Consider the following 23,549-nt stretch of genomic DNA (forward strand, 5'->3'; position numbering starts at 1 on the left):
TGACTGCATGGCCACATCTCATTGGTAAAAAAATTACCGGAAACTCCACTGGCGGCATGTTATCTAATGTCTTAAACTAATTATTCTTTTAAAAAGTAACGAGTCGAATTTTGTAAATGTAGCGTAGTAAAAGTACCGTTTCTTCTTCACAAATATACTCAAGTAAAAGTAAAAAGTATCGTGCAAAATAGGTACTTTAAGAGTACATTTTTTTTCAAAAACGTACTCAAGTAAATGTAACGGAGTAAATGTAACTCGTTACTACCCACCTCTGGTAAGGGTAAGAGAGAGGCGATGTAGACATCACATCCGGTCCTGCAGCATGTCTGCGTTGGTCCAGTCGACCCGCCATCTGCCCCGGGAGGGAACAAGCATCGAAGGTGTTTGGAAAGGGAGGGGGGATGAGTGTGTATCAGTGTATGTGTATGCATTTGTGTGTCCTGAGTTTAGCTGAGAGAGTGTCCTTCGCCCTGCCAGGCTAAGTAAATAGTCTTCAGGCCGACCCAGGTGGCCTTGCGTTGGGGAGGAACAGTCTAAACATCGTCTGTTCTCAGGGTGAGAATTTGTTTTGTTCAGCTCCAGCCTTGAGACCACAACTGGCGCCGAATGGTTGTTTTTCCTTTAGTGTGAACAACTGCATGTGAATTTCACAGCCATTCTAGCAGTCCGAAACCGGTCTCTCAATCTCCCATTGGAGAGCCGTGAGCTTCTCTGAGATGTCATCAATCTTGCGCTAACAGAGCAAATTCTGAGAACTCACGACCACCGTGAGCTTCTCCAAGATGTTATCCAATTTTCGCTCAGAGGTCTTAGTCTGAGTGTTCACGGCAGCCTTAAGCTTCTCCAAGATCTTATCCGTGCTGCACTCAATGAGCCCATTTTGAGAAGTCACGACTTGTCCCATCGCTTCAATCACAGTGGGCAGCCTTGTGGGATTTTGAACAGCCGATTCTGCTTTCTTTAATCTTCGATAAGCCAGGGCCAAGCCAGCTCCGATCAGCAAGAACCCTGTTATCATGGTTCCGAAAAGGTAGATGTCTTTAATGTCTTCGATCAACAGTCGGACCAAGCACACGACCCTCCAGTTATGCCACCCGTCCATCGTGTATGTGGCAGGGAATGTCCCTCCAGGACACTCAGGCTCACCCGAGCTCAGGCTTCTCGTTGAGAAGAGGGTGTCAATTGCATTCAGGGACCAGTTGATCAAATCCATAATTCCATAAATCCATAAAATACATATATTAGTAAAGCCTATCTAAGGCTACGTTCACACTGCAGGCGAAAGTGCATCAAAACTGGAGATTCAATACATCGCTGCTCAAAGATAAAGACTTTAACTTTTATTTATTTATTTATTTTGAGTCCCCTTTGGATCTTTAGCCATCAGAATTGTTGTCTTAAGGCCAAGAAAGATGCCAAGTGGATTTATTTTACCAAGTGGATCATCATGGCCTTGCCATATTGGTCCATTTGATTGACCTTTATTATAATTATGAATTTATTTTATTTTCGGTTGCTACAAACGGGACAGACATGACTGGGGGATAGGACAGGGAGAAAGAATGAAAGAAAGAGAGGGAGAGAAAGAAAACCAAAGGGGAGAAGAGACGGTGAGAAAGGGGGGAAGAAAGAAAGAAAAAAAAAACAGAAGAGAAAGCAAACAACAAAGAGCAACATAATAAAAAAAAAAAACAGCACCATCACAATAAACTAGCTAGCAGTAGATAACAGTAGATACTAAATATTAAACGATATTGTGCAGCACGCAAGATAGACAGCGCACAATGTGCTTTGAGGCAGCAGCCAAGAAAGGTGTAGTCCGCGTCTGTGAACACCCGTGTGTACACCTCTGTGCATACCTGTGTGGATCAGCATGCTTGTATTCCAAAGGTTTCTCCATGTAACGATCTGCTAGGGAGTGTGGGGAGCCATAGCCCCGTCCACCAGGGTATGAAGCAGGTATGGAGGAGATCCAGGCCCCAGATATCCAGAGGCCCCAGAGTACAAGGACCCGAGGAGGACCACCAAAGGGGGGGGAACCGTGCCATCCTCCTGGGAAGAGCTGAGTAGAGCCCCAAACGAGAGGTCACCCCGCAGCTACGGAGCAGAGGCCAGAGGGGGTTGCAGTGGCGTGCCCGCGGGCTCTGCTGGCAGCCAGCTGTGCCAGAGAGGACCGAGCTTCAGGCCCAGAGGCCTGAGGGCATCCCACCTGGGCCACAGGCGCCCGGCCCCGCCAATCGGCCACCAGGAGTGAGCCGGTACATAAATGAGCGCCCAGCCCCAGACGACAAGGACCACCAACACACCAACGTCTGAGGGCATCAGCCACCGGCAGGGAGTGTGGTGAGGGGAGATAGGCCTCCGTACTTTAGAGGGCCTGAGATGTACCCAGAGAGGTTGAGTCTAAGACCCAACCTGACATATAGACACAGACGAACAGGCACACGCGGACACAAACGTGCATTCCCACCCCATACACACAACCAAATACTCGCCACTCACCCAACGTGTAGACAGACACAAATAGACACTGCACAGGCAGTCGCACTCCCCAAACATACTCTATATCCCAGGTCCAGGTACCCCCGCCCTCAGAGGGGCAAGCCGCACCCAGGAGATGTAACCCTTCTCTCTGGGGTGGAGGCAAGCGGACCACCTCCTTATCTGCAGTAGCAGGGAGGCCCCGCATCCCAGACCCCAGTCTGACGGCCAGCACCTCCTCCCAGCCCCCCAGCCCTGACGGCTAACAGAACCGGGGTGAGTGAAGACCTCAAACCTCCCCACGCCTGCTCATATGTAGTGTTGCTGTGTGCTGTTCTAAAGTGCATTTAAAACTCAGGAGAGCATGGTACTTGCTTCCTCTCAGAGAGCAGCACGGCACGACTTTAAATATTTTTAAAAAGAGTGGACTTCATATTTAGACTTTAATGACACTCCCGGAACATCAGCTTCTGTTCTATGGGAAGCAGGGAAAGCTGTGATGAGAGGTAAAATAATTTCTTTCTTGCCACACAAAAAGAAGGAAGAAAACAAAAATATTCAGGAATTGGAAAAAACTATCAAATCCTTAGAAGAAGCCTACGCGTGCGACCAAGATCAAGAAATAATGAACAAAATACGCAAAAGAAAACTAGAATTAAATGAAATTATTAATAAAAAAAACACAATTCCTAGCACAAAGACTTCGCTTGCAGAATTTTGAACACAGTAACATATCAGGTCGATTTCTAGCTAACCAGTTAAAATTAAATAAAGAAAAAACAACTACATGTGCTGTTAAAGATTTATCTGGAAACACAATATATGACCCTGGAAGAATAAACAAAATTTTTAGGGATTTCTATGAAACTTTATATTCACCACAAATAAACCCATCTAAAAATGAAATTTTTCTTGACAATGTAACTCTTCCAAAATTACTAGACAGTCAAGCAATGGCACTGGATTCGCCACTGATGCCAGGTGAACTCCAGGAAGCCCTGATACCCAATAATAAGGTTCCAGGTCCAGACGGCTTCCCTGCAGAATTCTACAAAGAATTCTGGACAATTTTGGCACCAGTATTCCACGGAATGTTGCAGGAAATCAAGGAAAATGGCAGACTACCTCCAAATATGAATTCTGCCAACATTAGTCTCCTGCTAAAACCAGGCAAAGACCCTTCATTTCCCTCAAGCTATCGTCCAATATCCCTTATAAATGTAGACCTCAAAATAATCTACAAAGTTCTCTAAAAGAGACTAGAGAAAATAACCCCCCTCTTAATTCATCCTGACCAAACTGGTTTCATAAAAGGTAGCCACTCATCAACAAACGCACATAGATTACTTAATTTAATAGACTACTCATACAGTAAAAACATTGAAACCACAATATTATCTCTAGATGCAGAACAAGCGTTTGACAGAGTTAACTGGAAATTTTTATTTCCAACTTTACACAAATTTGGTTTTGGAAACTCTTTCATAAACTGGCTAAGAATATTATATAATTCCCCAACAGCTTGTGTCAGAACAAATGACCAGACATCCTCCAGCTTCTGTCTCCTGAGGGGCACCAGACAGGGATGCCCACTCAATTCAATTTCAATTCAATTCAATTCAATTCAATTCAATTTTATTTATATAGCGCCAAATCACAACATAAGTCGCCTCAAGGTGCTTCACTCTCCCCCTCACTTTTTGCAATTTTTATCGAACCACTAGCAGCAGCATTTAGACAGGCTACAACAATTAAGGGCATAAAATGTAAGAACATAGAACATAAAATCAGTCTCTATGCGGATGATGTGTTGCTTTTCTCCCAAACTCACAAACCAACCTTTCTGAGGTAATTACTCTAATAAATTGGTTTTCCAGAGTTTCAGATTATTCAATTAACTGGTCAAAATCTACAGTTCTTCCAATTAACTGCTCCTTCCATAATTCTACTTCTGCCCCACTACAATCTGGAAATATTAAATATTTAGGTATTAATGTCTCTCCTAAGCTTTCAGACTTAACTAAATTAAACCACATCCCACTTCTAAAGAAAGTAGAAGGCGATCTGACTAGATGGAAATCTCTACCCATATCACTCATGGGAAGGGTCGCCACTATAAAATGATGATCTTGCCCAAAAAAAATTACTTATTTTTAATGATCCCGAACAAAACATCACAAGATTGGTTCAGATCTCTGGATTCGTATATTTCTAAATTCCTTTGGAAAGATAAACCCCTGCGTATCAGCTTAAAAACACTTCAAAGAACCAAGGATAAAGGAGGATTAGATCTGCCTAATTTTCAACAATATTTCTTAGCCAACAGGCTTCAGTACATCTCAGGATGGTTAAAATGTACCTTCTTAGATGAGCCCTGGCTAGATGTTGAACAGGCACTTTGCAATAATCTAGAGATTTCAGACCTACCATTGATCAGCTCAAACATCAAAAGACATGAATGCTTTAAAAGCATCAACATCAGCTCTTCTCTGACAGCATGGTGGGAGTTTCTAAAAATATCTTCATTAATCCCATGCAGACGTACACCTATCTGGTATAACCCTGACATATTACAAAACAATAATATGATTAATTTTCCAGAATGGAGTTGTAAAGGAATTAAATACTTAGAATGTATATTAGAAGGAACAGACTTTATTCCATTTGACAGACTAGTTACACAATATGGGATCAACAAGAAAAGATTTTTAGGATATCAACAAATTAAATCCATAGTAAAAAAGAAGTTTAACATAAGTCAAGTTGAATTGCAAACACCTCCAAGTGTGGTACATTTTCTTACTCTTAAATCCCCTAAATTATTGTCTAAAATATACAGAACACTTTCTAAAATAGATTGTTACACCCCGGCCTAGGCAACCGGCGTGCAACACAGAAAAAATAAAAATAAGGGAAAAAAAAAACCGAAAAAAAAAAAACTACTACGGGTCTCCGCAAAAAATCCCAAAACGAAAGTATCGACAACTATTTACATCAAAGCAAACTAAGACATTTATTTACATCAAAACACCAAACTATTTACAACCGGGGGGAAGATCGCGACCATGACAAACTGAAACACAGGGCTTAAATACATAGAGGGAGCAATCAGGGAATGGACAACAGGAGGGAAACACAGCTGGGGCAAATCAGAACTGACGAGACAAGGAAGCGTAAACTGAACACACTGAGATAAGACAGACTTTCAAAGTAAAGCAGGAAACACAACCGTCACGCCTAAAAAAAAACACTGACAACACCGAATCGTAACAGTTCCCCCCACCCAAAAATCAAACATTTAATACATGCAACCCCAAAGAAAATATTTGATTCATGCCCAGCGCATACGGCACCGGCCGCTGTTCTGCAGGCGACGCTGATGGCTGGACGGGCCCCTTGGATCCTCCAGTGGAAAGGGAAGGCTGGAGCGGTCCCTCGGACCCCCCAGCAAAGACAACGAAGGCTGGAGCGGTCCCTCGGACCCTCCAGCGGATCCCGGACGAGCCCCCATTATGTTACACCCCGGCCTAGGCAACCGGCGTGCAACACAGAAAAAATAAAAAATAAGGGGAAAAAAAACAAAACAAAAAAAACTACTACGGGTCTCCACAAAAAAAATCCCAAAACGAAAATATCGACAACTATTTACATCAAAGCAAAATAAGACATTTATTTACATCAAAACACCAAACTATTTACAACCGGGGGGGAAGATCGCGACCATGACAAACTGAAACACAGGGCTTAAATACATAGAGGGATGAATCAATATCCCTTCCTATTGCAAAGTGGGAAGCAGATTTGTCAGTCGGCTTAGACCAAAACTTCTGGTCTCAGATATGCTTAAAAACCTTTAAATTGATTAGAAATCCCAGTCTGCAATTAATACAATACAAAATACTACATAGAGTGCACTATACAGGTCATCGTATGTTCCAGATGGGCTTTACATCTTCCAACAACTGCTCACACTGTCAAGGCAATACACCAGAATATTACATCCACGCTCTTTGGTTCTGTCCACCAGTGCAGAAATTTTGGCGCGGGATATGTGAAGACTTATCAAAGTGTCTGAAATGTAAAATTCCAACCTCCCCTTTAGTGTGCTTGTTGGGTAGATTGGATGATGTCACTACAGAAACTAATACAGTCCACATGGTTTTTACTGCCCTATGCATTGCCAAGAAAACGGTCCTCATGAACTGGAAAAATAAAAATAATCTTAATTCTAGCCAATATAGAAACCATCTAATAGATCACAGTCTCGAGATAGCCTCTGCCACCACATTAGATCAATCTCTCTGGACTCCTCTGATCGGCTCCATCACCTAGCGGGGCTGGGGGTTCGTGGTTTGGTCCCGCCTTCGCCATTGAGGTTGATGCGGAGGTAGGGACAGGCTTAGGGCGTCTGGAGAATCCCTAGGGACGTTATCCCTGGAGGGCTTAACCCAGGGTTTGTGGTGTGCTTAGAGGGTGTTCTTCTTGTGGCTGCATGCAGCAGGGCTGGGGTAGGGTCTGTGCTGGCGGACGTAGGTTACTGGCCTGGTAGCCTGGCTGCCCCTGAGTGGATCCGGGGCAGGTGTGGGGGCTTGGGGTTCGGGGGTGCTTCGCCTCCGTGTTAGGGCTCTGGCTGGGCCTTGGGGGCTTAGGTCCTTGTTGGTGTGGTGAGGTTGTGGGCGGGTGGGTGCACGGGGGCTCAACCCTCTGGCGCATCGGCCTAGCTAGGGGGCTCTTCAACTGACAGGGAGTTTGTTCCATCCTTGCAGGAGTCCACTCTGCAGGTGGGGGAGAGTCTTAGGAGAGGTGGAGAATAAACTTAACCTGGGTGTCTACTGTCTTGTGCAGTCTGGGAGATGATTGAATGTTAGGGTGGGTACAGTTTCCTCTGCGGTGGGGTCGGGTGGGCTGCCCCGTGTCCTGTGGAGCTAGGCGGTCCTGCTGCCGTAGGCCCCGATCTGGATGGGCCTGGGCTCCCTTGCCTTGGTGGGTGCCGAAGGACGGGTGTGCCTACTGGGGTCAGCGGGGGAGCTGGCCCCAGGGAGGGGCATCTTGCTCCTCCCTTCTTTTCCTCCCCATCCCCAGCTGCCTCCCTCTTCCCGCTCCAACACACCCACCCACACAAGTAGGACCTTGGGGTGCGGGTGTGTTCACTGTTAATAGACATAAACTACACCTTTATTGGCTGCTATTTCCAAGCACATTGTGCACTGTCGGTCCTGCTTGCTAAACAACAACATTCAGTATTTAGTATTTACTGCTTTTTACACTTAGCTAGATTAACGTGATGGTGTTGTGTTTAGTATGTGGCTCTGTTGTTTTTGCTTGTTTTCTCTTCTTTTTCTCTCAACAGGTGATCCAGGAGATTTTTTTTCTCTTCTTTCTTCTTTTAAGTGCCCTTTCTCACTGTCCCTCTTCCCTTCTCTTTTTCTTTTCCTTCATCTTTCTTTCTCCCTTTCCTATCCCTCAGTCATGTCTGTCCCGTCTGTAACAACTGAAAATAAAATAAATAATAACAACAAAGGTCGATCAAATGGACCAATACGGCAAGGCCGTGATGATCCATTTGGCAAAGTAAATCCATTGGGTATCCTTGTTGGTCTTCAGACAACAATTGTGACGGCTGAAGAACCAAATGGGACAGGCAAAAAAGTGCATCAAATTCGACTTTTTTGACCCTACGCAACCTATATCCGAACATGGTATGACAGTGTGAACAGCACAAATCCGATATTTTCTAATCCGATCTGGGTCACTTTCGTATGTGGTACTGAATCCGATACATATCTGATGTTTTAGAAAGTGACTGCTGTTTGAATGGTAATGTCGCATTAAATCCATCTTTTACATCACTGACACAAGACAGACGGCAATTATCAGCACCGGAGAAGCGCCCCAAAAGACACCGCGAACGCTTCCTGGCCATCCCGTGTAGATGTTAGTGAAACTTTTGCGAAGACAACATTGGAGAAACGTGAACATTTTATTTGTACTGTATAATCTGCAGATTCTGACAGACATTTGCAACTATCCTTTGAAGCACCGCTCCTCTCTAAAACAGCAATAAGGATAATTAGGCCATTTGTAAATAACAAAATAACTTTATAACTTTTGGAGATTATGTATCTGAATTTCAGGAGCGGGACCATGCCTCCAAACACGCTCCTTCCGGTTGCCATCTATATAGGTTCCCCCCAGTTCTGCAAACTGTTCATTCTCGTTTACGTGCCCCACCCTCCCTCCCTCCCTCCTTGTTCTGAATTCTTTAACTTCTTCACTTCTATTTAGTACATGGGGATCTGCTAGGCTCGGGAGCCATCGTCAGTCCCCTTGGAGGCCTTCCCCAAACCGCAGCTCAATTCATGTCCAAGCATTCACCTTTATTTACTAAAACGATGTCAATCCTAAATGAGGATGAGGGCCCAGCTAGTGAAAAAGCAAAATTGGGAAACGTAAAGTCCAAAACAAGTCTTTGTCTTAAGGGCCATCAGTCAAACAATACTGTTTGGTCTGGGTCTAAACAGAACACGTTGTGTGTGACGTCTTCTTTTGCGCATGTGGGCCGCTTTGAGGGTTCACACTAGAGCGTGTTGGCTATCACATTTTATTTGTAGTGTGAACAAGCAGAAAAAAAAATCGGATTTGATCAAAAAATTGGAATTGAGCATTAAGACCTGCAGTGTAAAGGTAGCCAAAGATATCAATCAGAGAGAAGCCATTCCGGCCCAGATATCAAACATCTAGACTGTCTGCAAAACTAACTAGTAGCTCAGTGTTCCAACATTCGGAAGAGGCAACTGCTACCACAACTGGAAATCACTCTCCAAAAGTTGATTCTCTTCATTTCGACGTAATGTTTTCAGTGGGAGAAATGTATCGCCACTCATCCAGGTGACTTCTTCAGTCTCAGCTAACTGCAGGTTTTCCCAATCTTATAAACAGAACATTTGCATAATGACTGAAACCAGCCCACTGAAGGAACAAAGGGCTGGGAGGTCAGATCCTTCATCATGATTATGCAAATTCTCATGACCACTGATCAACAACCATTGATCAACAACCACTGATCAACAACCACTGATCAACAATCATTGATCAACAACCACTGATCAATGGCCATGAGTACCATTCACAGAGAGTTGGGGAATGGCTGCGATTACAGCATTGTAAATTGGCAAAAGATGTACCCTTAGGCCCCCTCTAGACCACCTAGAAGCATAGAAAGTTTCTGTCAGATCCGCTCCTCTTTAGCACTTCTTTGGTAAAAATTTGTTTGTCTCACTTGTTTATTAATCAGCCGGTGCTGTGCCTTCTGGAGGAGTTTTGTTGCCTGGAAGCCTTTAACTGAAGAGCTCACTTGCAGACTTTTAGGAGTAATCCTGTTTTGTCTGCATCTGAGGGCGTGCAAAGAAAAGCGTCTGGACTTCTTTAAGTTACTTGAAGACGTTTCACCTCTCATCCGAGAAGCTTCTTCAGTTCTAAGGTCAAATGGTGGAGAGTCCCAGATATAAACCTAGTGGGAGTATCCCCCCACAGAGGGACAAAAGGACCCCCTGATGATCCTCTAATCGCCTGAGCCAAGGTGTGAAACTGGGTGTGGGTCCCAATCAGCCAGAGTTTCGGGTGAGTTCATTGTGAAACCTGGCCCCACCTTATCATGCGAATTCCTGAGATCAGATGGCCCAGGATGTGAGTGGGCATTAAGGCGTCTGGGAAGGGATCTCAAAACTGGATTATAGATGGCAGACAGTTGGTGTCGTAAACCACCGCCTCTGTTCAAAGATGGTCGCTCACAGTGGACATAGATGGCTTCTTTCACTCCTCTTTCAAGCCATCTGTCCTCTCTGTCCAAAATGTGAACATTGGCATCCTCGAAAGAGTGTCCTTTATCCTTAAGATGCAGATGGACTGCTGAGTCTTGTCCTGTGGAGGTGGCTCTTCTGTGTTGTGCCATGCGCTTGTGAAGTGGCTGTTTGGTCTCTCCGATGTAGAGGTCTGGGCATTCCTCGCTGCACTGTACAGCATACACCACATTGTTAAGTCTGTGTTTTGGCGTTTTGTCTTTCGGGTGAACCAGTTTTTGTCTGAGCGTGTTGCTGGGTCTGAAATACTTATTATTATTATTATTATTTCAGACCCAGCAACACGCTCAGACAAGGTTCCTCACAGCGTTACTGGAGGCCAAGGTAATGCCATCCAGAATAAGAATCTGGTTAGATACCATATTTCTAAGATTTTCAGGGCCGAGTACAATAACCTCAGTTTTATCTGAATTAAGAAGCAGAAAGTTAGCAGCAATCCAGGTCTTTATGTCTTTAAGACATTCCTGCAGTTTAACTAATTGGTGTGTGTTATCTGGCTTCATAGATAGATAGAGCTGGGTGTCATCTGCATAGCAGTGAAAATTTATACTATGTCTTCTAATGATGCTGCCTAGGGGAAGCATGTATAGTGTAAACAGAATTGGTCCTAGCACTGAACCCTGTGGAACTCCTTAATTAACCTCAATGTGTGAAGAGGACTCTCCATTTACATGAACAGATTGGAGTCTATTAGATAGATATGATACAAACCACTGCAGCACAGTACCTGTAATACCTACAGCATGTTCTAATCGCTCTAATAGGATATTATGGTCAACAGTATCGAACGCTGCACTGAGGTCCAGCAAGACAAGCACAGAGATGAGTCCACTGTCAGAGGCCATAAGAAGATCATTTTTAACCTTCACTAAAGCAGTTTCTGTACTGTGATGAGCTCTGAAACCTGACTGAAACTCTACAAATAAGCCATTCCTCTGCAGATGATCTGTTAGCTGTTTGACAATTACTCTTTCAAGGATTTTTGATATGAAAGGAAGGTTGGAGATTGGCCTATAATTAGCTAAGACTGCTGGGTCTAGAGAAGCTTTTTAAGTAAAGGTTTAACTACAGCCAGCTTGAAGGCCTGTGGTACATAGCTGATTATTAGAGATAGGTTGATCATATTTAAGATCGAAGAATTAGTTAATGGCAGGACTTCTTTGAGCAGTTTTGTAGGAATGGGGTCTAAAAGACATGTTGATGGTTTGGAGGAAGTAATTATTGAAGTTAACTCAGAAAGATCAATTGGAGAAAAAGAGTCTAACTTAACATCAATGGTACTAAGAGAAGCTGTAGATAATATTACATCTGTGGGATGATTATTGGTAATTTTTCTCTAATGATAAAAATTTTATTTGTGAAGAAGTTCATGAAGTCATTACTAGTTACCACTAACCAGGCGAGAAATTTGGGTGTAGTGATGGATGCAGACCTAAACTTAGGAAAACACATTAAGACAATAACAAAATCAGCTTACTATCACCTCAAGAATATTTCAAGGATAAAAGATCTGATGTCTCAACTAGAGATGGCACGATACCACTTTTTTATGTCCGATACCGATATCATAAATTTGGATATCTGCCGATACCGATATGAATCCGATATAGTGTGTTTTTTAATCAATAAAACGTTTTTTTAATATCTTGCTGCATTTTGTATAAGTTTATACTCAAGTTTAAATAAATAACAACACTAAAGCTATTCTGTTATACCTGTATGTAAAAAAAATACACTACACCCAAAATATTTCATAGTTCAGCAACACTGATCAATCTAATAAACTTAAACCTACTCCATCCTCCCTATTCTGGTATTTTAAAGAGTACTTAGCAGAAATATTAAGCAACCTAACTAATAGGGTTGCAAACTCCCAGCAAAAAAAAATAGGGAACCACCTTCCACCTCATGATGCTTAATCGATGTAATCAAATTTAATTTGATGCAGGGGGAAAAATGCACAGAAATAAATTATTTTTCAAGAATAATTAAATAGATTCAACATCTTTCTTCAACAGAATTGCAGAATTCACAGATGGTACTTTCCCAAAGGAAAAAGTACTATAGCTTACTAGGGTATATTAGACTTAACAGTTACTATATACAGTGTTACGACTGTGATCGTAATCATGTGTGAATTTGAGTGTCCAGGTGCTCCTCCGGGATTGGTGCATCCAGGGTGGATGGCTCACACCGATTGGCTGAGGACTGGGAGGCAGCGGATAAGAAGAGACCGCCAGGGACTGCCAATTCATTTATCCTAGGCCCAACCCAACCGGCAGACCATTCACTGTGTCAAAATATTATGTTAATGTAAGAGCGTGTAGGGGTGGACCGCCTTTTTCGTTGATCAGTTTTCTCCTGTTTTTGTTAGGCAGGGAGGAAAGTGATTGTCGTTTGGTTTAGTTCTTTTGAGTAGGTAAGTTGTGTTTATTCCTGAGATAGGTTACTTTTTGTTTGTTGTTTTGGCCTTGGGTTCACCCTGAAGTTATGATATGCTCCCTTCCTTTGTTTAACTGCACTTATTGTAAATAAATCACTGTCACAAAATATTAAGTGTGTGACGTGCTGCTTGGGGTTGGACGGGGATGGATCACCCTTTATGTTGTGGTCTGGCCGCGCCTAGACGGGCCATAACAACAGTAATGGACTTCTATACATTTTACATCAGATTAAAACTTTGGGTGTAAGATTTGGATAATTATTTATTAAAAGCTCGACATTTTAAATGAGAATAATAAAGAAAAGTATGTCTTTGTGCCCCCCTTTTCCCTGTTAATGCCCTGTCGAATTTCCCAGAGGAACCCACCCGAGGGATTAATAAAGTTCTATCTTATCTTATCTTATCTTATCGGCCCCCCTGGCTAAACTTTCCTAGATCCGCCCCTGCACAGTTACCAGCCGTCAGCTGCGTAGAAAAAGATCCTGGTCTAGAAAGTAATATTAAATAAATACTAACAACAGCTTATCAAGCTTAAACGTGCTGCTGTTGTTCAGCCGCTGGTTTCCTCGTTCTGGTGAGAAGTGGGCCAAAAACAAAGAAGAGAGACGGACTCCCGACAGAAAAGCCGATTAGCTGATCATTGATCAGTTTCATGATTGAAGTAGGAGCAGGAGAGTGAGAGAGGCAGTCGCTCCATATATCGGTTGTTAAGCTTAAAGTGGGAATGCTTTACAAACATTCAGAGATGAACTTACACACTTGCTTTACTTCTCTCTGGGATAGCTTCCTCGGAGATGAAATGCCGGATTGCTAGCAAGGCTACAAATACACACAGCCGCTCTATCACGTGATGCATACTGCTGCAACTTGCTATGGTTATGAGCCGAGTTACGCCGTGTAGCAAGTTTTGTGAGGTGCTTTTTTGATATTTAATGGATCGGATTACATTTTTTATTTCTTGCCGATATCCGATCCAATAATTTGGGTCAGTATCGGACCGATACCGATACGTAATATCGGATCGGTCCATCTCTAGTCTCAACAGGAACTGGAAAAACTAGTCCATGCATTCATCTTTAGTAGGCTTGATTACTGTAACAGCATCTTTACAGGTCTACCTAAAAAATCAGTCAGACAACTACAGCTCATTCAGAACTCTGCTGCTCGAGTCCTCACTAAGACCAAAAAAGTGGACAACATCAGTCCAGCTCTGAGGTCTTTACACTGGCTTCCTGTCCATCAGAGGATAGACTTTAAAGTTCTGATGCTGGTCTATAAAGCTCTGAATGGTTTAGGACCAATATACATCAGTGACCTCCTGACCCAGTATGAACCTTCCAGATCCCTCAGGTCATCTGGATCCGGTCTTTTATCAGTTCCCAGAGTCAGAACCAGACACGGAGAAGCTGCATTCAGCTTTTATGCTCCTTATATCTGGAACAAACTCCCAGAAAGCCTCAGATCAGCTGAAACACTCAGTTTATTTAAATCCAGTTTGAAGACTCACTTATTCTCAGCTGCATTTAAATAAAGCACCAAATCAACACTTAAACTTAAATTTCAAAACTTACATTTTAACTACTGATTTTATCTGTTTTGATTTTTTATTTTATGTACTGTTTTGTTTGTTTGTTTGTTTGTTTGCTTGTTTTAATCAATTTTAAATCATGCTTTTTATTTGTTTTGACGATGAGACAATGACGAGACTGCACAAAAGCATGTCATCATGTTTTCTCAGTGGTGGCTGATGTCAACACCTCTTTCCCATTATGGTCTGTTGAATATTGTGTATGGTTTGAGGTGAGAAAGGAAAAGGTGAGGATTACATTACCAAATCAGTGTATTTTTGTGTGAGCATGTGCAAGAGAAGATATTCTAAATCAATAAAACAAAGACAGATACAGTGGAGAGGACAAAACCAGAGCAAGGACAGAATGTGTGAGCAAGAAAGCAGAGGAGATAAGACAAAAACAAAACAATGAAAAGCTGAATACTTTGAGACATCAAGAGATAGTACCTTTGTGAAATACACAAAAGTATTAGGTTTGCCTGTGTAGACTCTAGAATTTGTAGGATAAAATGAGACATGTGTTTCAAATCCTGAAATGAAAAGAAAACACCAGAAGCAACAATTCAATTCAATTCAAGTCAAGTCAATTTGAGGTGCTTTGTATTGTAATGTAGAGACTGCACAATTATACAGAGAAAATCCAAACAAACAAAAGAAGAAACCTCCAACTGAACCAGGCTCAGAGAGGAACAACCATCTCCTGTGGGCACCTGAAGTTTATAGGAAAAATGTATATTCCCTGACTAGTCACTGAGTGGTTGTTAAAGGTTGATGGCAGTTCGTGTGAAACTGATTGCTAAAGCCCCAAACAAGCAGCCATAAAAAGCAGTCACTGACTGTATTCCCAGACCAGTTGGTGAATTGTTGCTGGTAGTTGCAAAGTGGTTGCAAAGAGATACATGATGCTGCACTGAAAGACCTTGGAATTATTTTAATCACTAACAGATTGCTGTAGTTGCCTGTAGATTGCATGGAAGATGTCGTGTTTGCTAACACTTGAAAACTACTCTCTGAGCACCTGTAAAACTATGAAAAGTGTGATATCAGCTGGAAATGTTGAACCTTCACATTCATAGTAAAAACTGCATCTTTTGAAATATGTTGGCTGCAGTGGCAAGGCACCACTTGCACCTTGAAGATAAATGTTGTCTATTTACAGGTCCCACTGCATGTTTTTCAAGTTTTACTACCACTCAGCCAGTAGTAAGCAAGTATTTTTAGACAAGCAGGCATCTTCCATGCAAACTATAAGTGGCCATAACAATCAGCTAGCTAAAAAAATTAAATGCAATAATTTTTCGGTGCAGAACCCTCTTTGCAACCAATTTATTTTTGTTTTTTGCCTGTCCCGTTTCGCTCTTTTGCCATCAGAATTATTGTCTAAAGGCGAAGAAAGATGCCCAACGGATTTACTTTACCAAATGGACCATCCCAGCCTTTGATTCACCTTTTATTTTTTGTTTTATTTTATTTTTCCTTGCTAAATATGGGACAGACTTGACTGGGGAAAAGAAAGGGGAAGAGAAAGAAAGAGGGAAAGAAAAACAGCGGAGAAGAGGGACAGGGGCAAAAAACAAAAACCAACAAAATAAGCAGACAAAAAATACATATATCGATCACCTGGATCACCTGTTGAGAAAGAAAAAAGAGAAAACAAGCAGAAGAAAAAAAAGGAGCAACATAATAAACAACATCACGATGATCTATGGGAATATAACAGTAAATACTAAATATTAAACATTATTGTGCAGCACGTACGATCAACAGAACACAGTGTGCTTTGAGGTAGGAGCCAAAAAGGGTGTAGTTTGTGTGTGTGAGCACCCGTGTGTACACCTGTGAGCATGAGCGCGGTTGTATTTAAAAGGTTCCTTCATGTAATGACCTGCTAGAGGGTGTGGGGGGCCACAGCACCAGGGCATGAAGCAGGTATGGAGGAGATCAAAACTCTATCCCAGAAAGAGCTGAGGAGAGCCCCAGATGAGGGGTCACTCAGCAGCCGCGGAGCAGAAGCCAGGGGGGGTGCAGTGACGCGCCCGTGAGCTCCCCCGGCAGCCAGCTGTGCCAGAGTGACACCCACCCCACCTCCAGAGTGACACGAGAGGCCAAGGGCACCCCACCTCCGAAGGGGCCCGAGCGAGCCCCAGGCTCCAGGCCCCGACAAGGAGCCACCAAGGAGTGGGTCGGTGTGTACCTGGACGCCCACCCCCGGACACAAAGAACCACCAACGCACCGATGTCTGAGGGCGTTTGCCACTGGCAGGGAAAGTGGTGGGGGGAGATAGGCTTCCATACCTTGGAGGGCCTGAGATGTCCCCAGAGAGGTGGCGTCTGATACCCAACCTGACATATAGACACAGACATACAGGCACACACAGATACAGACATCCATTCCCACCCTCATGCTCTCATATGCAATTACTCAACAGGATAGCTCAATATGTGGGTACGTGCGTTTAACGGTGGCTATTCAAAATATGATTGTTCAAACTGGGACGATTATGTGTTGTAACCTTTTTAAAAACAACTTAAACAGACGTGTCAGTGTGTGTTGTGACTTTCTTAACAGACACCAGATTAATTGAAATATTTATGTTTTTTGTAACCCTAAGTTATGAATACTCCAACAAAACAGTAAAAAAAATAATTATTTAGTACGGGTGCAACGATACACAAAATTCACGGTTCGGTTCGGTTCGATACTTTGGTGTCACGGTTCGATATTTTTTCGATACAAAAAAAATGTTCATGCCTTTTTAATTTGTCATTTATTAAATTTTTACGGCACATTCCGCACCGCATCTCTGTGCTTTCATCATTTGTTTGAAGCCGGCTCACCTCCTGCAACTACTTTTCCGAGAATACACGCTTCTTTTGTGGTTCGAACTCCTTCTGACATTTCTTTGGAGGTGGAGGAATACCAAAGTAATTGCTTAAAGGAGCTTCTTCAACATCTTTAAGAGTTCTAAACAAATGTCTGTCCTTCTCCTGAAAATCTTATGTACGCAAACACGCGTTGCAACTTCTTATCTTGTGCGCGTTTTTTATTTTGACAGCGAATGCGCACCTGCGGACCACTTATGTGCAGCCCTGATTTTTTAGCTTGTCATATTGAAGCCACAGAAATTATTTTGTCCATGAAACCATAAAGCTGCACTTTCTTTTTGCCTTATAGTCTGATTTGTCATAACTTTTCCGTTTTGTGGTAAGCTTTTCTTTGGCTGTCACTTCTTCACCCTGGCCTGTCTTATTTGGCTCAGCAGAACTGAAATATATATCCTGCTGCTTTTACACACGCACTCACATAAAGCTCAGCGATTCTCTGCGCGATCAACCTCTCACATGTTTAAGCTTGCTGCGGGAGATTTCACTTGTCATGTTTGCGTAGTAAGCTAACGATTGATAAGACGATGTCAGAGGAATTGGTGCACAAATTATCATCACTCACCAATCAGTGCTGTTGCTCTCTATACACAGTTCGCGCGATTGCAAAGTGAAAGCAAAAAACAAGCACAAATTCAAACGCGATTTCAATATGTCACATATTGACAGTGGCTCACCGATGCCAATGACATAATTACCCAGCTACATTTCCGAAAGAAACAGACATACAGGCACACACAGACACAAACATCCATTCCCACCCTCATGCTCTCATATGCACTTACTCCACACTCAACCAACGTGGAGACAAACATAAAGAGACGCTGTACACACGATCACACTCCCCAAGCGTACTCTATGAACCGGGTCTACGTACCCTTGCCCCTGGAGGGGGGAACTGCACCCAGACCCAGGTGGTGTTACCATTTTCCCTGCGGTGGGGAGAGGCAGACCGCCCCGACTCCGCAGCAGCAGGGAGGCCCCACACTCCAGACCGCAGTCGGACGGCCAACTCCTCCTCCTAGCCCCCCCGCTCCAGCAGGCCGCAGAGAACGGGGGTGAGAGAAGACTCCAAACCTCCCTCCACCCGCTCATTGTAGTGTTGATGCATGTGTGTTCTAAGGTGCAATTAAAACCCAGGAGGGCATGGAGCTACCTGCCAGAGAGCAGCAGGTAAGCGCATAGTCCCTCCTGCTAGCCCTCAATGTCTACGTGTATTTAAAATTGAGAGGTGGGCAACGACGCCAGGGGTGAGGTGTACACCCTGATGGTAATTTGGATTCCGTGTATCGTGCCCACCCCCAAGATCCTATATGTATGTGTAATGAGAGTGTGAGTAATGTGAATGTCTAAGTTGTGGGATAAAATTGAGGCAGAGGCAGCCAGAAGGGGACGGGGGAGGGGGGGGGGGGGGGGGGGGTAGCCTCCTCTGCACCCTGGTGACATACCCCTACTCCAAGGCCCTGCATGTGTGGGTGGTTGTGGTGGAGCGGGAAGAGGGAGGCAGCTGGAGATGGGGAGGGAAGGAAGGGAGGGGCAAGTGACCCCTCCCTGGGCCAGCTCCCCCGCTGACCCCAGTAGGCACCCCCATACTCCCCGACCCGCCAGGGCCCAGGCCCATCCAGACCGGGGCCCAGTGCAGCAGCGCCGCCCGGCCTCACAGAGGGCACATCCAACATACTGTTTTACTTTAGTCCATGACGTGCTTACCTTCAGGGTCATACGTCACATGAAGACCAAAATAGTTCCAAAAGCCAGATCTGAATGAGGGTGGGGGAGGTTCAATTTGCCATGTTGCAAGGAGAGCTTAGCTTCTGTCTGGCTAGCTTGCGCTGCACTCAGTGAATCTGCGTTCGACTACTCCGCCTGGGCTGCACTACACTACACTGCGCAGATCCACTGAGCGCTCAACACAGACAGCATCGTCAGAAGGAAAGTTGATAAAATAAATTAAAAATTTTGTATTGTTCGATACATATGCGTACCGAACCGAAAGCACTGTATCGAACGGTTCAATATCGATACGAGTATCGTTGCACCCCTACTATTTAGGCACAGTAAGCTTTTCTATCTACTCATTTATGTTCTTCAAGTCTTGTCACTGTTGTAGCTCAGAAGGTAGTGCAGACCATCTACTAACTGGAAAGTAGATGGTATGATCCCTGGCTGCTCCATCCTGCATGCTAAATATCTTTGGACAAGATACTATCCCTTAGTTGCTCTCCAAGTCTGAATCTGTGTAACTGTTATCCAGAAAGCATTTAAGCATGGAAAACAGTGCTAGTGTGAATGAGGTATGTTGTATAAAGTGAAAAGAACACATCAGAAAGAACAAAGGTTTTATAAAAACATCTGTGTCTTGCAAATACTTTAAAAAAAAGCTTTAATAATGTTTCTTTGACACTGATAAATAAATTTGACACAATGAATTTATATCCCAGTGAAAATAATGAAAAGCTATGTATATATCACCAAGTTTTGATTTTCTTTTTCATCATTTATTGAAAAAGCCATATACTGTTTTCACTGTTCTGTTTAATCACAATATACATATGCCAATCTTATGAAAATGAATTGATTTAAATCATTATTTCACTATATTCAGTTATGTCATTTTAACCTGGAGCAACAACACACATATAAATAAACATATTAGTGCTCGGAGACAAATAAGCCTACGAGGCCTAGACAAACAGATGACAAAGGGGCTGTCCTCACCAGTTCCATGATCTAAATCCTAATCAAACATCATTTACAGCTTGTTTTATTTCAGCCCCTGGAGAAACCGTCCCTCTATGCTTTTTGCCATGGCAACCCAGCTCTCATTTCAGAAGTGTCATGCCACATTATCATCCAGTGGGCTCACATACACTCCCGCCTGACAACTTCACGATGGACCCTGGTGAAAAATAGCCGGCCTTCTTAGACTGCCTCTTCACCTCCCTCCCTCTCCATTTCTATTTCACTCCCTGCTGTTCCTTCACCTATTCGCCTTCCCCCTCCTTTTGCTTCGTGCTCCTTTCTTCTCTCCACAGGTAACCAAGTGAAGATTGAATGTGTGATATATACCCATTCTAATTGGAAACAAGCCCAGGCACTGGCATCAGTAACAGAAACTGATAACAATTAGCCAAAAGATGGATAGGACATGTATGGTGTCTAATGTCCATAAAAGTATAATGATTTTTCATCAAGGTCACAATGAAATTGTTATAACCATACAAACATGCATACAGTAGGATGCTGGCTCTATATTGTGTAGTCATTAATCAACGCTGGAAAATAAATAGTCCAGTACAAGCCTGATTGGTGTAGTAATATATCAACCTGGAGATCTAATGTGAAACACTGGTTCACAATACTCACACACATTCTCTGCATTTGAACGGCAATGACAGAAAACACCCATAAACTTCTATCTACTGGGTTTGCGCTGCATTGGTACATTTTTTCAATTTAACAATAATTTAAAAGTAATATATAAAGATAAGAAATTAATTTAAGTAATATTGAAACCTTGGGTCATCACTGATGGATGAGAAATTTTCTTTATGCTTCATTTAAGAAGTTATTATATTGCACTACGTATCATAGGAATTGGATACTGGTGGCCTGATTTTCACATTGATAATATACTGCTGGTTCTATCTGCGTCTTCTTTACATTGGTATAATGTACAAATGCAATGTATAAAGCACTTTGAATGTTTAGGTAGAGTAGAAAAGTACTAAATAAGAACCAGTCTATTTTACTGTTGGGCACACACAAGAGCCTTCTGGAAAGTTTTTTATGAATAGAAAAACATGAATTAAACAATGTACAATTGATTTTGAGAATACTGTGGAGTCCGACTTTATATCTAATAAACTGCCTTATTGTCTTTTTAAAGCAGATGTGGTACTTATTTAGCCACATGGTTTTTAGTCTTTCCACAAAAGACTATGATGCAGTCTACTCTCTCAATACTAAACCACTGCAGCTTGCTCATTTGTCATTTTATATTTTGCCTCCTACTCTCCAGCTAATGCTAGCCTTTATTGTCATTATACACAGTATAATGAGAGTTATAGTGTACATGTGCACACGTGCTTAGCACATTAGAAAAAACTATACATTATTATAATTATACACATAATATAAATACACAGCACTTGGTGACACAGACAGACAGCCAGGGAATGATGACATGGACAATTTGAGCACTGACAATTTGAGCACAGGCAAGAGTCCAAGGAACATCAGAATGAGCATGAATGGTCAGGGTAATTTATGTCTAGTGGTGCAGTGGTCAGTGCAGATATTTCAGTGCAAATTACTTTTGTGCAAGTTTGAGTTGAGTATGGTGATAGCTTTGGGGAAGAAGCTATTCCTGAGTCTGTTTGGCCCATATGGATCTGAAGCGCCTGCCAGAGGGCAGTAGGTTAAAAAGATGCTAGACAGGGTGGGTAATGTCCTTCAAGATGTTTCTCACCCTGCTGAGACAACAGGAGTTATAGATGGCAGACAAGGAGGGCAGGGGGCAGCCGATAAATTTTTGTGCTGTTTACCACCCTCTGCAGTCTCTTCCTGTCTGCCTCCATGCAGTTGGCATGCCACTGTCACTGCATAGGTCAGCAGCGGGGTGTTTATTTGATCCTTGCTGAGCACCCTTAGGAAGTGTAGCTGCTGCTGGGCCTTCTTGACTAGCGCCGTGGTGTTCACTGACCAGGAGAGGTCTGCAGAGATGTGGACGCCAATGGAATTTGAAGGCTTCCACTTGCTCTCCACATTCACAGTTGATGTGCAGGTGGGGCAGGGGCAGCTCTGTTTCGCCTGAAGTTCTGGATGATTTCCTTGGTCTTGTTGATGTTAAGTGCAAGGTTGTTTAATGCACAGTATTCTCCCAGTTTCAGGAACTCATCTCTCTAGGGCGCCTTATTTCCCCTTGTGATCAGCCCCAACACCGTTGTGTCATTAACAAATTTGACAATGATGTTCTCTGGGTGGGCGGGACTGCAGTCAGATGTGTAGAGGTATTAGATTAGTGGGCTTAGTATGCAGCCCTGGGGAGAGCCGGTGCTGAGAGTGAGGGTGGAAGAGAGGTGAGGACCCAGTTTCACCTGCTGGGGTCTGTTAACCAAAAAGTCCTTTATTCAAGAGCAGGTGGGTGGCGGAAGCCCCAGGTTGGCTAACTCGGTGATCAAAATGTCCAGTATTATTGTGTTAAAGGCTGAGCTGAAGACAATGAAGAGCATTCTGACATAGCTCTCCTGTTGCTCCAGGTGACTCAGTGCTGTGTGGAGAGAAATGGCTATGGCGTCTTCTGTGGATCTGTTAGTCCGATATGCAAATTGGTGTGGGTCCAGAGTGGGGGGGAGTCAGGTTCTGATGTGCCCCAGAATCAGTTTCTCAAAGCACTTGTGATTACAGGGATTAGTGCAATTGGATGGAAGTCATTGAGACTGGGTATGGGTGACTGTTTTGGGATGGGGATCATTATGGCAGATTTCAAGCAGGGCGGGATAAAGGCTTGTTCCACAGACAGCTTGAAGATGTCAGTGAAGACTTGTGCTAGCTGCTTGGCACATGCCTTGAGCACCTTCCCAGGTACTCCATTGGGACCTGCAGCCTTCCTGGGGCTCTACACAGAGTGGCTACTTCTGCAGCCTACCCAATTATCCAGCCCTCCAGCCTCGCTTTTGTTTCCTCTCTCTTTGCCATCTGCGTCACCTGTTTAACCTGACAACAATCCACAGGGATCCTGTTGGTCTAGCTATCTTGTCCAGAATGTTGTGTGTGCAATGAAAGTCACTGAGGATGGTCATCTTCATTTGGAAACCGATGTCCAATATGTCCAGATGACTGTAATGTCCAGTAGTGCAGGTAGACAAATGTACAACACACAATAAACACGATAAACACACAAAAAGGCACAGATAACACAAATCAGGAGAGCCGCTGTGCCGGTGTGCGCCACCATTTTGAAAAATGAAGTATTTGCTTTAATTTGCTGAATGTTTGTTTTGCCAGCAACATGATGCTGACAAAACAAACAAACAAACCAAGAGAAAGAGCTATCAATCTGTCAATCCTTTCCGTGTCCGGGCCGGGCAAACAAACCTGGGATAGTAAGCGCAGCAATGTTACCTTGACAATAGCAAATCAGCAAATGAATATATATAGAGAATAATATGCATTATGTGCAAAAAGTTAATACTTCTGGGACAAGTGGCGAGTACAGTGGAACCCCGACTTACGAATACCCCATTAAACGAAAAATTTAAGTTACGAAGGCACTTAACGGCAATATTTCTGCCCATGTTATGGCAAAATG

Source organism: Diplotaxodon limnothrissa, linkage group LG14 (assembly GCF_057381915.1).
Source record: "Diplotaxodon limnothrissa isolate DT_005_m linkage group LG14, D_limnothrissa_male_GT1.1, whole genome shotgun sequence".
Taxonomy (NCBI): Eukaryota; Metazoa; Chordata; class Actinopteri; order Cichliformes; family Cichlidae; genus Diplotaxodon; species Diplotaxodon limnothrissa.